Below are 13,733 nucleotides of genomic sequence, written 5' to 3'. Positions count from 1 at the left end.
AACAGGTCACTTTTCAAAAAGGTTTCTGATCAGGCCCCAGCGAGAATTGAACTCGCGACCCCTGGTTTACAAGACCAGTGCTCTAACCACTGAGCTATGGAGCCTCACCTGATGTTTGTCACTCATGTACGTGACATAAACATATCATCTTGAGTTAGCAAAACAAAGACACACCTAAAGGAGTTGGCAGGCAGCCACAATCAACAACACAAGTGACACGACGGCTCACTTACCTTTCCATGATGACTTTAAATCCTGGAAAATTAACAAAACAATTTAAGTATATCTTCAAACAATTAATATTTATATAAATAATAGTTTTAAAAGAGATTCCTTAAATGAGGGTAAGTTTGACTGTTCTGGTTGTTGTTTTGAATGCAAGAAGAAAACAGTTGTCACTTTGAGAAATAACATGCTACTAGTCTTCATCTTCTCCTCTATGTCTTTTAATGTGTCTGATGGAGCTGAGATCTGTCTGTTCATCTTCTCAAGCTTCTCCTTCATCGTCTGACTCTTCTGCTCTTCCTCCTTCCTCAGTGCAGTGATTGAAGCTGCTTCTTCATCTTGCAGAAACTGATGAAGCTTCATAAACTCCTCTCTAATCTGCCGTTCTGTGAGCTCAGCCTGAGTTTAAACATGAAAAAAAACAAAAAACAGAAGCTGCTCCTTGAATTTAACAAAATGAAAATATGTTAAAGTGCAGTTTCTGGGAGAACCAATTATGTTACCAATTGTAACCAATTATGTTTTTTTTTATTTCTAGGAAAAAAAGAGAAATATGTATACTTTGTAAGATGGAAAGACCTCATTGATTGGGCTGAATCTGTGATTGTTGTGTTTTTCTGAGTCTCTGCACACAATACACACAAGCTGTTTATGATCCAAGCAGAAGAGTTTGAGTTTCTCATTGTGGACATTGCAGACCTCCTCAGACCCTGAAGCACTTTCTGCTGTGAATGACTCGCATAAGTTCTTTAACACCAGATTACATGGAGGCTCGTCTCTTGAGGATCTTCTCCTGCAGATGGGACAGTCCTGAATATCCCTGTCTCTCCAGAACTTTTGAAGACACTCTTTACAGATACTATGACTACATGACAGAAGAACAGGAGTCTTAAAGATGTCAAAGCACACTGGACAATTAAGATCTTCTACAGATACTATCTTCACAGAAGCCATTCTCAGCTTTTGAATAAAACCAATGATATTGATCCTTTGTTTCAATAAACATCTCATATTTTATTGTTTTTGAAGCTGACCAATTATTTTTATATTTGTAAGCTTTATCTGCTTGTGGGTGCATATGGCTGCCTCCACTGTGAATTTTCCATTGTGAATTTGAAATGTGTTGCCTCAAAATAAAGTGAAATGATCCCATTCCCATTACAGTTTCAAATGAACAACCTTATTTTTTTATTCTTTATATTTGACATAATATTATTTTACATCAGTAATTTATATCTGTATGTTTACCAAAAACAAAATAATGCACACTGTAGGTCCTGATATCTTGAAATCCCCTGGTTGGAGCAGCTCACAGTGTTGCTGGTAAAGTCTCTGATTTTATTGTACTGATGTTGGTCTCATCAAGGATGACTGTTTTTTTCCCAACATGAGTCTCATATCAGCAATTCCACCTTTCCATTTTCTTGAAGGTTTTATGTTCATCCATATGAGCACAGTATGTTGCATCTTCATCTTAACTTCAGGGTCATTTTCAGAACAGGTCACCTTTTAAAAATTTGCCCATTTAGGCCCCAGCGAGGATTGAACTCGCGACCCCTGGTTTACAAGACCAGTGCTCTAACCACTGAGCTATGGAGCCTCACTTTGAGTTAGTGTGACAAAGACCCACCTGAGTTGACAGGCAGCCTGAGATGTCTTAACAGATGTCAAAGCTAAGGGTGGCTCTAGAAGTTGTTGGGGCCTTTTAATTGTTGTAACATACAACGACTATTTTAACATGTAAGAACACATGGATATCTATCAACTGTTTTATTCGGACATGATCTTATTTCTGCATTTACTTTCTAGCCCACATAAATCACAGACAAATGATTAGAAATAAAGAGTGGATCAGAATAGAATTATCAGTAAATATTTATCATCCTATTTCTGAAACACCATCAGACATTTTCCTTTGATTATTGTGTCATTTTTTAGCTTATATATTTGATTCTTTAATATATATTTTTGTTCGTCATCATGTAGATGATCATGTGTTACGCAGTTTTTCTGTTGTTACATGCACTTTATCTGGTAAAATCCTCAGAGAGGAATTTACATCAAGACTGTAAAACAATGGAAAGACTCTCTCTGTAAGGGTAGTTGTCAGTGTGTGTGGATAAGATGGAATGGTAGAAGCCTGACTAGACATTACAAGTGATGTGTGACAGGGTGGATCAGTCATATAATAGGATTTTACCCCGATGCCTGGCTAGGGCCAGTATAGTCTGTGAAATGTGTTTGAAATGTGTTTTTTTTTTTTTTTTGAGGGTTTGTGTGTGATGTCTGAGCAAAGGTTTTTTTTTTTTTTTTTTTTTAATCAAGAGTGAGTGGTTTTGAGTGTAGAGCTTGATTTTGAACTGAAAATAGGATGTTTGGGGAATTGGTTGAGATGTTATGGATTTGAGAATATGAGGCATGGTTTGAAGAAATGTTTAAGCAATCGAGAAAAACTGTAATCATCTCTGTATATACACTCCAGACATTGGTGTTAAAGAAATCTGTTATCTTCCTTTGGTTTCTCTCAAACCACAACATCCCAGACCCATGTTCTTCTTCCGGAAAGATTTGTAAGAGGGTGGAGGTAAAAAAAAAGTCACAGCTGAAAGCACCTGGTTGGAGCAGCTCACAGCGTTGCCGTTAAATAAATTGTCAGATTTTTTTGTTTTGATGTTGGTCTGCCTGTTATTTGGTCTCTTCAAGAATGACTGTATTTCTCATGCCAACAAGAGCCTGTGTGGAGGAACAGGACCTGGTCTAAAGACATGCATGTGCCAGTTTTCTTCCTTCTGTGAAGGTTCATGTTCATCCAGATGAGCACATTATGTCATGTGGTGTTTGGTCCTCATCAGCTCTAATCCAGGGTCATTTTCAGAACAGGTCACTTTTCAAAAGGTTTCTGATCAGGCCCCAGCAAGAATTGAACTCGCGACCCCTGGTTTACAAGACCAGTGCTCTAACCACTGAGCTATGGAGCCTCACCTGATGTTTGTCACTCATGTACGTGACATAAACATATCATCTTGAGTTAGCAAAACAAAGACACACCTAAAGGAGTTGGCAGGCAGCCACAATCAACAACACAAGTGACACGACGGCTCACTTACCTTTCCATGATGACTTTAAATCCTGGAAAATTAACAAAACAATTTAAGTATATCTTCAAACAATTAATATTTATATAAATAATAGTTTTAAAAGAGATTCCTTAAATGAGGGTAAGTTTGACTGTTCTGGTTGTTGTTTTGAATGCAAGAAGAAAACAGTTGTCACTTTGAGAAATAACATGCTACTAGTCTTCATCTTCTCCTCTATGTCTTTTAATGTGTCTGATGGAGCTGAGATCTGTCTGTTCATCTTCTCAAGCTTCTCCTTCATCGTCTGACTCTTCTGCTCTTCCTCCTTCCTCAGTGCAGTGATTGAAGCTGCTTCTTCATCTTGCAGAAACTGATGAAGCTTCATAAACTCCTCTCTAATCTGCCGTTCTGTGAGCTCAGCCTGAGTTTAAACATAAAAAAAAACAAAAAACAGAAGCTGCTCCTTGAATTTAACAAAATGAAAATATGTTAAAGTGCAGTTTCTGGGAGAACCAATTATGTTACCAATTGTAACCAATTATGTTTTTTTTTATTTCTAGGAAAAAAAGAGAAATATGTATACTTTGTAAGATGGAAAGACCTCATTGATTGGGCTGAATCTGTGATTGTTGTGTTTTTCTGAGTCTCTGCACACAATACACACAAGCTGTTTATGATCCAAGCAGAAGAGTTTGAGTTTCTCATTGTGGACATTGCAGACCTCCTCAGACCCTGAAGCACTTTCTGCTGTGAATGACTCGCATAAGTTCTTTAACACCAGATTACATGGAGGCTCGTCTCTTGAGGATCTTCTCCTGCAGATGGGACAGTCCTGAATATCCCTGTCTCTCCAGAACTTTTGAAGACACTCTTTACAGATACTATGACTACATGACAGAAGAACAGGAGTCTTAAAGATGTCAAAGCACACTGGACAATTAAGATCTTCTACAGATACTATCTTCACAGAAGCCATTCTCAGCTTTTGAATAAAACCAATGATCTTGATCCTTTGTTTCAATAAACATCTCATATTTTATTGTTTTTGAAGCTGACCAATTATTTTTATATTTGTAAGCTTTATCTGCTTGTGGGTGCATATGGCTGCCTCCACTGTGAATTTTCCATTGTGAATTTGAAATGTGTTGCCTCAAAATAAAGTGAAATGATCCCATTCCCATTACAGTTTCAAATGAACAACCTTATTTTTTTATTCTTTATATTTGACATAATATTATTTTACATCAGTAATTTATATCTGTATGTTTACCAAAAACAAAATAATGCACACTGTAGGTCCTGATATCTTGAAATCCCCTGGTTGGAGCAGCTCACAGTGTTGCTGGTAAAGTCTCTGATTTTATTGTACTGATGTTGGTCTCATCAAGGATGACTGTTTTTTTCCCAACATGAGTCTCATATCAGCAATTCCACCTTTCCATTTTCTTGAAGGTTTTATGTTCATCCATATGAGCACAGTATGTTGCATCTTCATCTTAACTTCAGGGTCATTTTCAGAACAGGTCACCTTTTAAAAATTTGCCCATTTAGGCCCCAGCGAGGATTGAACTCGCGACCCCTGGTTTACAAGACCAGTGCTCTAACCACTGAGCTATGGAGCCTCACTTTGAGTTAGTGTGACAAAGACCCACCTGAGTTGACAGGCAGCCTGAGATGTCTTAACAGATGTCAAAGCTAAGGGTGGCTCTAGAAGTTGTTGGGGCCTTTTAATTGTTGTAACATACAACGACTATTTTAACATGTAAGAACACATGGATATCTATCAACTGTTTTATTCGGACATGATCTTATTTCTGCATTTACTTTCTAGCCCACATAAATCACAGACAAATGATTAGAAATAAAGAGTGGATCAGAATAGAATTATCAGTAAATATTTATCATCCTATTTCTGAAACACCATCAGACATTTTCCTTTGATTATTGTGTCATTTTTTAGCTTATATATTTGATTCTTTAATATATATTTTTGTTCGTCATCATGTAGATGATCATGTGTTACGCAGTTTTTCTGTTGTTACATGCACTTTATCTGGTAAAATCCTCAGAGAGGAATTTACATCAAGACTGTAAAACAATGGAAAGACTCTCTCTGTAAGGGTAGTTGTCAGTGTGTGTGGATAAGATGGAATGGTAGAAGCCTGACTAGACATTACAAGTGATGTGTGACAGGGTGGATCAGTCATATAATAGGATTTTACCCCGATGCCTGGCTAGGGCCAGTATAGTCTGTGAAATGTGTTTGAAATGTGTTTTTTTTTTTTTTTTGAGGGTTTGTGTGTGATGTCTGAGCAAAGGTTTTTTTTTTTTTTTTTTTTTTAATCAAGAGTGAGTGGTTTTGAGTGTAGAGCTTGATTTTGAACTGAAAATAGGATGTTTGGGGAATTGGTTGAGATGTTATGGATTTGAGAATATGAGGCATGGTTTGAAGAAATGTTTAAGCAATCGAGAAAAACTGTAATCATCTCTGTATATACACTCCAGACATTGGTGTTAAAGAAATCTGTTATCTTCCTTTGGTTTCTCTCAAACCACAACATCCCAGACCCATGTTCTTCTTCCGGAAAGATTTGTAAGAGGGTGGAGGTAAAAAAAAAGTCACAGCTGAAAGCACCTGGTTGGAGCAGCTCACAGCGTTGCCGTTAAATAAATTGTCAGATTTTTTTGTTTTGATGTTGGTCTGCCTGTTATTTGGTCTCTTCAAGAATGACTGTATTTCTCATGCCAACAAGAGCCTGTGTGGAGGAACAGGACCTGGTCTAAAGACATGCATGTGCCAGTTTTCTTCCTTCTGTGAAGGTTCATGTTCATCCAGATGAGCACATTATGTCATGTGGTGTTTGGTCCTCATCAGCTCTAATCCAGGGTCATTTTCAGAACAGGTCACTTTTCAAAAGGTTTCTGATCAGGCCCCAGCAAGAATTGAACTCGCGACCCCTGGTTTACAAGACCAGTGCTCTAACCACTGAGCTATGGAGCCTCACCTGATGTTTGTCACTCATGTACGTCACATAAACATATCATCTTGAGTTAGCATAACAAAGACACACCTAAAGGAGTTGGCAGGCAACCTGAGTTCACAATCAAAACACAAGTGACACAACGGCTCACTTACCTTTCCATGATGACTGTAAGTCCTGGAAAATAAACAAAACAATTTAAGTATATCTTCAAACAATTAATATTTATATAAATAATAGTTTTAAAAGAGATTCCTTAAATGGGGGGGGGGGAGGGTTGACTGTTCTGGTTGTTGTTTTGAATGCAAGAAGAAAACAGTTGTCACATTTAGAAATAACATGCTACTAGTCTTCATCTTCTCCTCTATGTCTTTTAATGTGTCTGATGGAGCTGAGATCTGTCTGTTCATCTTCTCAAGCTTCTACTTCATCGTCTGACTCTTCTGCTCTTCCTCCTTCCTCAGTGCAGTGATTGAAGCTTCTTCTTCATCTTGCAGAAACTGATGAAGCTTCATAAACTCCTCTCTAATCTGCCGTTCTGTGAGCTCAGCCTGAGTTTAAACATAAAAAAAAAAAAAAACAAAAAAAAAACAGAAGCTGCTCCTTGAATTTAACAAAATGAAAATCTGTTAAAGTGCAGTTTCTGGGAGAACCAATTATGTTACCAATTGTAACCAGTTATGTTTTTTTTTATTTCTAGGAAAAAAAGAGAAATATGTATACTTTGTAAGATGGAAAGACCTCATTGATTGGGCTGAATCTGTGATTGTTGTGTTTTTCTGAGTCTCTGCACACAATACACACAAGCTGTTTATGATCCAAGCAGAAGAGTTTGAGTTTCTCATTGTGGACATTGCAGACCTCCTCAGACCCTGAAGCACTTTCTGCTGTGAATGACTCGCATAAGTTCTTTAACACCAGATTACATGGAGGCTCGTCTCTTGAGGATCTTCTCCTGCAGATGGGACAGTCCTGAATATCCCTGTCTCTCCAGAACTTTTGAAGACACTCTTTACAGATACTGTGACTACATGACAGAAGAACAGGAGTCTTAAAGATGCACTGTAACGGATTTTTGTAATTTGAACAGTATTTTACTGTAATATGTACAGTATAATACCGTTAAATGTGCCAACAGTATAATACTGTAAATAGCAAAGGATTATGGGAAAATATAAGTTTAGTACTGTAATTATTCTCTACTGTAAATCGATTTACAGTAGCGACAATGCCCGCGAAAAAACTGACCAATGACAACGGAGACTTCTTTTCAACGGTTTTTTTTTCGGTTGGTTGGGACAACTGAGGAAACACTCAACAAAAAGGTTAGTATTGTTTCTGTAATTATTTTATTTAAAACCGATGCAGTCACTTATTAACAGCAACCTAACAAGAACCAGTGTTGCAAATTGAGTGAGTTGTGAGGACAATATTCCTGTAGTCAAGACTTTTTTTCTGCCTGTTTGTCAAGGCCTGAGGTAATGTTACAATTGTTACTGCCCTTATCATTATGACAACTTCAACGGGGTGAATAAAGTTTACATTGACTGATATTTAGTGACACAGAAACAAAATAAGCTTTTTTTTAATGCGCCTCTGCCTCTTTAATGTAAATTAGCTAAGCAGGAGAACTCTGTGGAAACTTTACGTTAACAGCAAACTATCTTGAAGTACAAAAAGAAAACGTGAGGCAACACTGAAGACGGAGGTTGTATAACAGTATTTTGAAGTGAATATTTCGTTTTCATTTAGTTTTTTGCTGTTAGAACCGCGGAACGTCGGAGGTTTGGAGTTGCTTGGAGTTCTTTTCTGGCGGTTACCGTCATCTGAAGAAACTGGTAAGCTAACAATAATTCAATGAGGAAAAGCTGGTGATTATTATACCAACGTTGACTCTTATATTAAAACGTTAACATAATCTGAAAACTGTCATTTCTATCTTTAACATACTGTTTAAAAAAGCAGCAGTCAAGAACACTGCAAATTATCTGTGCGAACGCATTACAGATTTTACCACCGTATCATAATGCATAGGAACCTGTCTAATTTTGGGTTCAATTGTGGTTTACCGACTTGTCCTTGTAGTTTTCAGATTCTGTCTGCACTAAAGTCACACATGCTTCGTTAGCACACACAACCAAATAAGGTTAACTGCAGACCTGCTCAAACGGATGCTGTGATTTGTCAGGTTGTGGGATGCGAGCATACTGTACATCCCCAAATTTTCCTAGCTTCTGCGTCCATTTAAATTGGCATATAAGAGATGGGGAAAACGTTACCTGCCCCTTTCCCAATTGTGAAAAACATTTTAATGTAAAATCATCTTTCACATCTCACATAAGCAGAAAACACAGAGAATCTTTGGAGAACCCTGTAATAATAGATGCTGATGCATCAAACTGTAGACATGACAGTGACATCCATGATGACATTGTTGTGCATTCTGAGGTTGATGATAATTGCAATGATAAAGACGAGCATCCGACGAGCTGGATGGCGCCTTGAATGGCAGACACCGCCGTCGGTGTATGAATGAGGGAGTGAATGGGTGAATGTGAGGCAACTTGTAAAGCGCTTTGGATGGCCATGTGGTCTGTTGAAAGCGCTATATAAATGCAGTCCATTCACCATTTTAAAGAAACATTTTTGACAGAAGACATATTTCAAGAGGAATTTTAATTATGTGGCACCTGAACAGGTGTATCTAGGTAAAAATTCCAAAGGAAAGGACTGCTTTTTGCAGGATGTTTCAGTAAATGAGACCCTCAAAGCACTTTTGAGCCCTTGAGTCAGTCAAAGCACAGTACATTGATGCAAAGACACACAGATCAGATGACCCACATTTACTGGAGGATGTAAGAGATGGCAGGATTATAGTTTCTTAAGACATTTCTAAAAGACTATTACTGTTTTTGTATTCATATGTCATGCATTTGAGGTACACTTTAATTTTCATCATCATTTATGATCAAACTTCTATTTTGCAAGATAGGCAGACATAGATATCACAAAGTGACATATGCTTATAAAGCACATTGAGAAGTATTTTAAAACAAGATGCAAGTATGTTCTCTGTATATGTAATTAATTTCTCCCAACCTTTTGTTAATTGCTCTACTTTTAGGTCACTGCAACTCCAGCAGATGCAGAGAGAAGCCTCTCTCTGCCCAGTACCCCAAGACTGATTGCACTTGGTAAGTCTATTAAAAAGCTTTTTTAATTGATACTATGGATGAGATTAAAGTTGGTCAACATCTACCAGCAGACAGATACCCGAGAGCTGACTGAACGTCTGCTCTTGTGTCAACACAACATGCATGCATCGCTGTGCTCTTGTGAACACGTGTTGAAGATTAATATTTTGTAAATAAAGTGGTAAATTATGTTTAATTATTTTAGGCAGCAGCCAATCCAACCAGGCTGTACATCACAAGCTCTTATCCTAAAGCTTTTAGGCTGCATTTATTTGATCAGAAACACAGTCATATTTTAAAATATGATTGCAATTTAAAATAACTGTTTTGTATTTAAATATATTTTAAAATGTTATGTATTCCTTTTTTCATTACTCCATTCTTCAGTGTCACTTGATTCTTCAGAAATCTTTGTAATATCGTACCCTTGGAATTATAAGGTTCTATCTGACATTTTTGTCAATTTAGTTATTTACATATTTTTATTCTGTGGCCACTTCTTTAAATTATATGATGTAGTTTTTTTAAGTTATGTACATTTTGGAACTTTTTATTTAGAAAATAAAAAGGTGCTTTCTACATGGAATGCAAAAAATTTAAAGCTCAATATCTCAAAACTGCTCAGAACGCAGATAGAACCTTATAATTCCAAGGGGACGATATGTTGACTTTCTGCTCAAGAAACATTTAAATTAAAATTAAAAACAATAATTTTAATTTGACGCATGTGAGACACTGCAAAAGACTTGAGTGTAGTAGTCGTATGTCTTTCTCTAGCACATTTTAAACAAGTAAAATATCAATTTTCAACTTTACATACACATCATGACATGACATTGTGTATGTGAGTGAGTGGCGTTCACACCAAATGCGAAAAGAGTGTCTGGCGCAAGTGATTTTCATGTAAAAGGGATAGTTCACTCAAAAATCTAAATTATGTAATAAATAACTTACCCTCATGTCATTCCAAACCCGTGAGACCTCCGTTTATCTTCTGAACACAGTTTAAAATATTTTAGATTTAGTCCGAGAGCTCTCAGTCCCTCCATTGAAGCTGTGTGTACGGTCTACTGTCCATGTCCAGAAAGGTAAGAAACACATCATCAAAGTAGTCCATGTGACATCAGAGGGTCAGTTAGAATTTGTTGAAGCATCGAAAATACATTTTGGTCACAAAAATAGCAAAAACTACGACTTTATTCCGCATTGTCTTCTCTTCCGTGTCTGTTGTGAGAGAGTTAAAAACAAAGCAGTCTGGATATCCGGTTCGCGAACAAATCATTCGATGTAACTGGATCTTTTTTAAACCGTTCACCAAATCGAACTGAATAGTTTTAAACGTTTCGCATCTCCAATACGCATTAATCCACAAATGACTTAGGCTGTTAACTTTTTTAATGTGGCTGACACTTCCTCTGAGTTCAAACAAACCAATATCCCGGAGTAATTCATGTACTCAAACAGTACACTGACTGAACTGCTGTGAAGAGAGAACTGAAGATGTTTTAAAATTAATTTAAAACAGTTAGAAAATGATTTTACATAAAATAGAATAAAAAAAAACTGTGAAAATGTAGTGCAATCAGTTTGGACATTGCACAGTGCTCATTCAATAAATGCACAGCTAAACAGATGAGTTTTGAGTCTAGATTTAAATGTGACTAGTGTTTTAGCACATCTGATCTCTTCTGGAAGCTGATTCCAGCTGCGTGCAGCATAGTAACTAAAGGAGGACTCCTCTTGTTTTGTGTGAACCCTTGGTATTTCTAACTGACTTGATCCTAGTGATCTGAGTGCTCTGTTATATTCAGTGAACATATCTGCAATATATTTCAGTCCTAGGTTATTTAGTTACTTATATACGAGTAAAAGTACTTAAAAATCAATCCTAAATGTAACTGGAAGCCAGTGTAAGGACCTGAGGACTGGTGTGATATGCTCAGATTTTCTGGTTCTAGTCAGAATCCTGGCAGCAGCGTTCTGGATGAGCTGCAGCTGTCTAATGGTCTCTTTTTTTCCACTAAACTGCAGTGTTTTGAACTCTCTCACAACAGACACCGAAGAGAAGACAATGCTGAATAAAGTCGTAGTTTTTGCTATTTTTGGACCAAAAAGTATTTTTGATGCTTCAAAAAATTCTAACTGACCCTCTGATGTCACATGGACTACTTTGATGATGTGTTTCTTACCTTTCTGGACATGGACAGTAGACCGTACACACAGCTTCAATGGAGGGACTGAGAGCTCTCTGCCTTAATCTAAAATATCTTAAACTGTGTTCCAAAGATAAACTGAGGTCTCACGGGTTTGGAACAAAATGAGGGTGAGTTATTAATTACATAATTTAAATTTTTGGGTGAACCATCCCTTTAAGTCAATGCAAAGACGCCGTTTACGTGCATCTGGAGGTCCTGCGGCGCGAGGCGTTTAGCACGGTACGGACGCGCGAATGAGGCGAACTGAGCGTCTGGCACGGTATGTGCGAGTGATTCAAGGGTGAGAGCGTGAAGAGAGAAAGATAATTCTGATTAGTCCTGAGGAAATATCATGTTTAGGCTAAAAATAGGTTCAGCGCTTATCGCGGTTTGGAAAGAACCTGCATCTTGCAGTACATTTTAAGTTGTCTTAAATTGTCTTCAATGCAGCATCTCATGCAGATCATCCCACCGGCATTCTGTGAAGACTCATCCTATTCTGCCCCTGATTGGGTAATACTCACTGCCATCATTGGATTGATTGGTTTGTTTCAGGTTCACAGCCAATCAGAGTCAGTGGAGGGCGGGTCTCTTGGCAGAGAGTCGATTTGAAAGAATGGTGGAAGCTGCTCCAGATTATTTTTTAAACACATTTTAATGTTTTACCGATTTGTTTATTACGGTTAAGGTGTACAGTCAGACACATAAGCATTATTTTAATAAGAGATAAGAGAGATATATTTAATAATTAAAATACAGTGCCTATGTGAAGCAAATAAACAACTTAACTAATTTAAACGATTGCATTCTTCAATAGGCTACAGTACAATTAAGAATAGACTATATAAAATAGATTAACTTACCAATAATAAAAAGAAAATAACAATAATTGTGTGTTTTACATGAATTTAGAAATGTTTGTAGATCAGTTATTTATTATGTGGTTTCACTGTTTGGATGGTGTTACTGTCTGCAAACAGTGACAAATATTTTATCCAAAATCTGTGTTCACGCCACCTTATACAATTACTAAAGTTCATTAGCAATTAATATTTTTATGAAAACGTTTTAAGTTGTGATTTACCGTTATTTTTCTGTATTGAAGGTGGCAACCCTACTGACAATTTAAGATTCAAAATCTCTTCAATACAAAAACATTCCCTGTGTGAGTTCCTGTGTTTAACACGAATATCCACTCGATTGCTAATGTGACATTGATTTATACAACAGTTCAACAAACGAAAGGTATTAATATTAAGTGATGTTCATTTTAAACACCGTAATAGTCAGTATTTTTCGATACAAAAAATAGCTCCAACGAAAGCTACTGCAGAACAGCACCACACAGCAGTGTTTGTGAATGAATCTGCGGCTTTGAATAAATTAAGAGAGCCAATAATTCAATGATTCATTGATAATTACAGCCATTTGCTTCCTTACTGAATGAATGCCTCACAAATAAAGATAGTGACTTGTTGCGACGTACTGGGGGTTTTAATTTAATATTTAAAGCATCACTTTGTTTTTACCATCATTGCATATTTCTCTATTGAATTTTTTATATTTTTTATTTAAAGCATTATTTATTTTATAAAAGTATTTGTAAATGTAAAAAAAGCAAATATTAGGAGCAAATATTGTCCCTTAGTGAAAAAGGTGTAACTGCAGAGAGGGGTTACGCAGATGGATGTTAAAAGCCTCAGGGGGTACTACTCTAAAAAGTTTGAGAACCAGAGCCTAGAGACATCACATCCCAGCATCAACATTCCCAATAAATTATCTAAATTCCCAAACCACTGTTAATTTAAACAGAAAAGCAAAAATAGACTACCATGTTTGATTTGGCATGGCAGAAAGCACGGAAAGAGCTGTCTCTTTATAATCACTAAAAAGTGTCCCTCATTTTAATTGCAACCTCACAAAGGTTCATGATAATCTGTCTAATCGGTTCATAATCTGTCTACAATGTATAATTAATTATTTATTTATATAGTACATATTGTTTTTATTAACATAAAACTGCATACAGCACCATGTTATGACTGTTGGGAAATCAGTGGT

The 13,733-nt window shown here is 36.8% G+C and overlaps 5 non-coding genes across 5 annotated transcripts; all 5 read right to left on the bottom strand.

Annotated features, from left to right (window-relative positions):
- Nucleotides 1-31: 31 nt before the first annotated feature.
- On the bottom strand, nucleotides 32-104 carry trnat-ugu (transfer RNA threonine (anticodon UGU)). Its single transcript has one exon. It is a non-coding gene; the product is annotated as a tRNA-Thr (tRNA).
- A 1,648-nt stretch (nucleotides 105-1,752) lies between these two features.
- Nucleotides 1,753-1,825, bottom strand: trnat-ugu (transfer RNA threonine (anticodon UGU)). The gene has a single exon. It is a non-coding gene; the product is annotated as a tRNA-Thr (tRNA).
- A 1,305-nt stretch (nucleotides 1,826-3,130) lies between these two features.
- trnat-ugu (transfer RNA threonine (anticodon UGU)) lies at nucleotides 3,131-3,203 on the bottom strand. Its single transcript has one exon. It is a non-coding gene; the product is annotated as a tRNA-Thr (tRNA).
- A 1,648-nt stretch (nucleotides 3,204-4,851) lies between these two features.
- trnat-ugu (transfer RNA threonine (anticodon UGU)) lies at nucleotides 4,852-4,924 on the bottom strand. Its single transcript has one exon. It is a non-coding gene; the product is annotated as a tRNA-Thr (tRNA).
- Nucleotides 4,925-6,230: 1,306 nt separating this feature from the next.
- trnat-ugu (transfer RNA threonine (anticodon UGU)) lies at nucleotides 6,231-6,303 on the bottom strand. Its single transcript has one exon. It is a non-coding gene; the product is annotated as a tRNA-Thr (tRNA).
- Nucleotides 6,304-13,733: the final 7,430 nt, after the last annotated feature.

The sequence above is a fragment of the Carassius gibelio genome, chromosome A16 (genome assembly GCF_023724105.1).
Source record: "Carassius gibelio isolate Cgi1373 ecotype wild population from Czech Republic chromosome A16, carGib1.2-hapl.c, whole genome shotgun sequence".
Lineage (NCBI taxonomy): Eukaryota > Metazoa > Chordata > Actinopteri > Cypriniformes > Cyprinidae > Carassius > Carassius gibelio.
The sequence above is the reverse complement of the archived record's forward strand: the minus strand, read 5'-3'. Positions and strand labels throughout refer to the sequence as shown.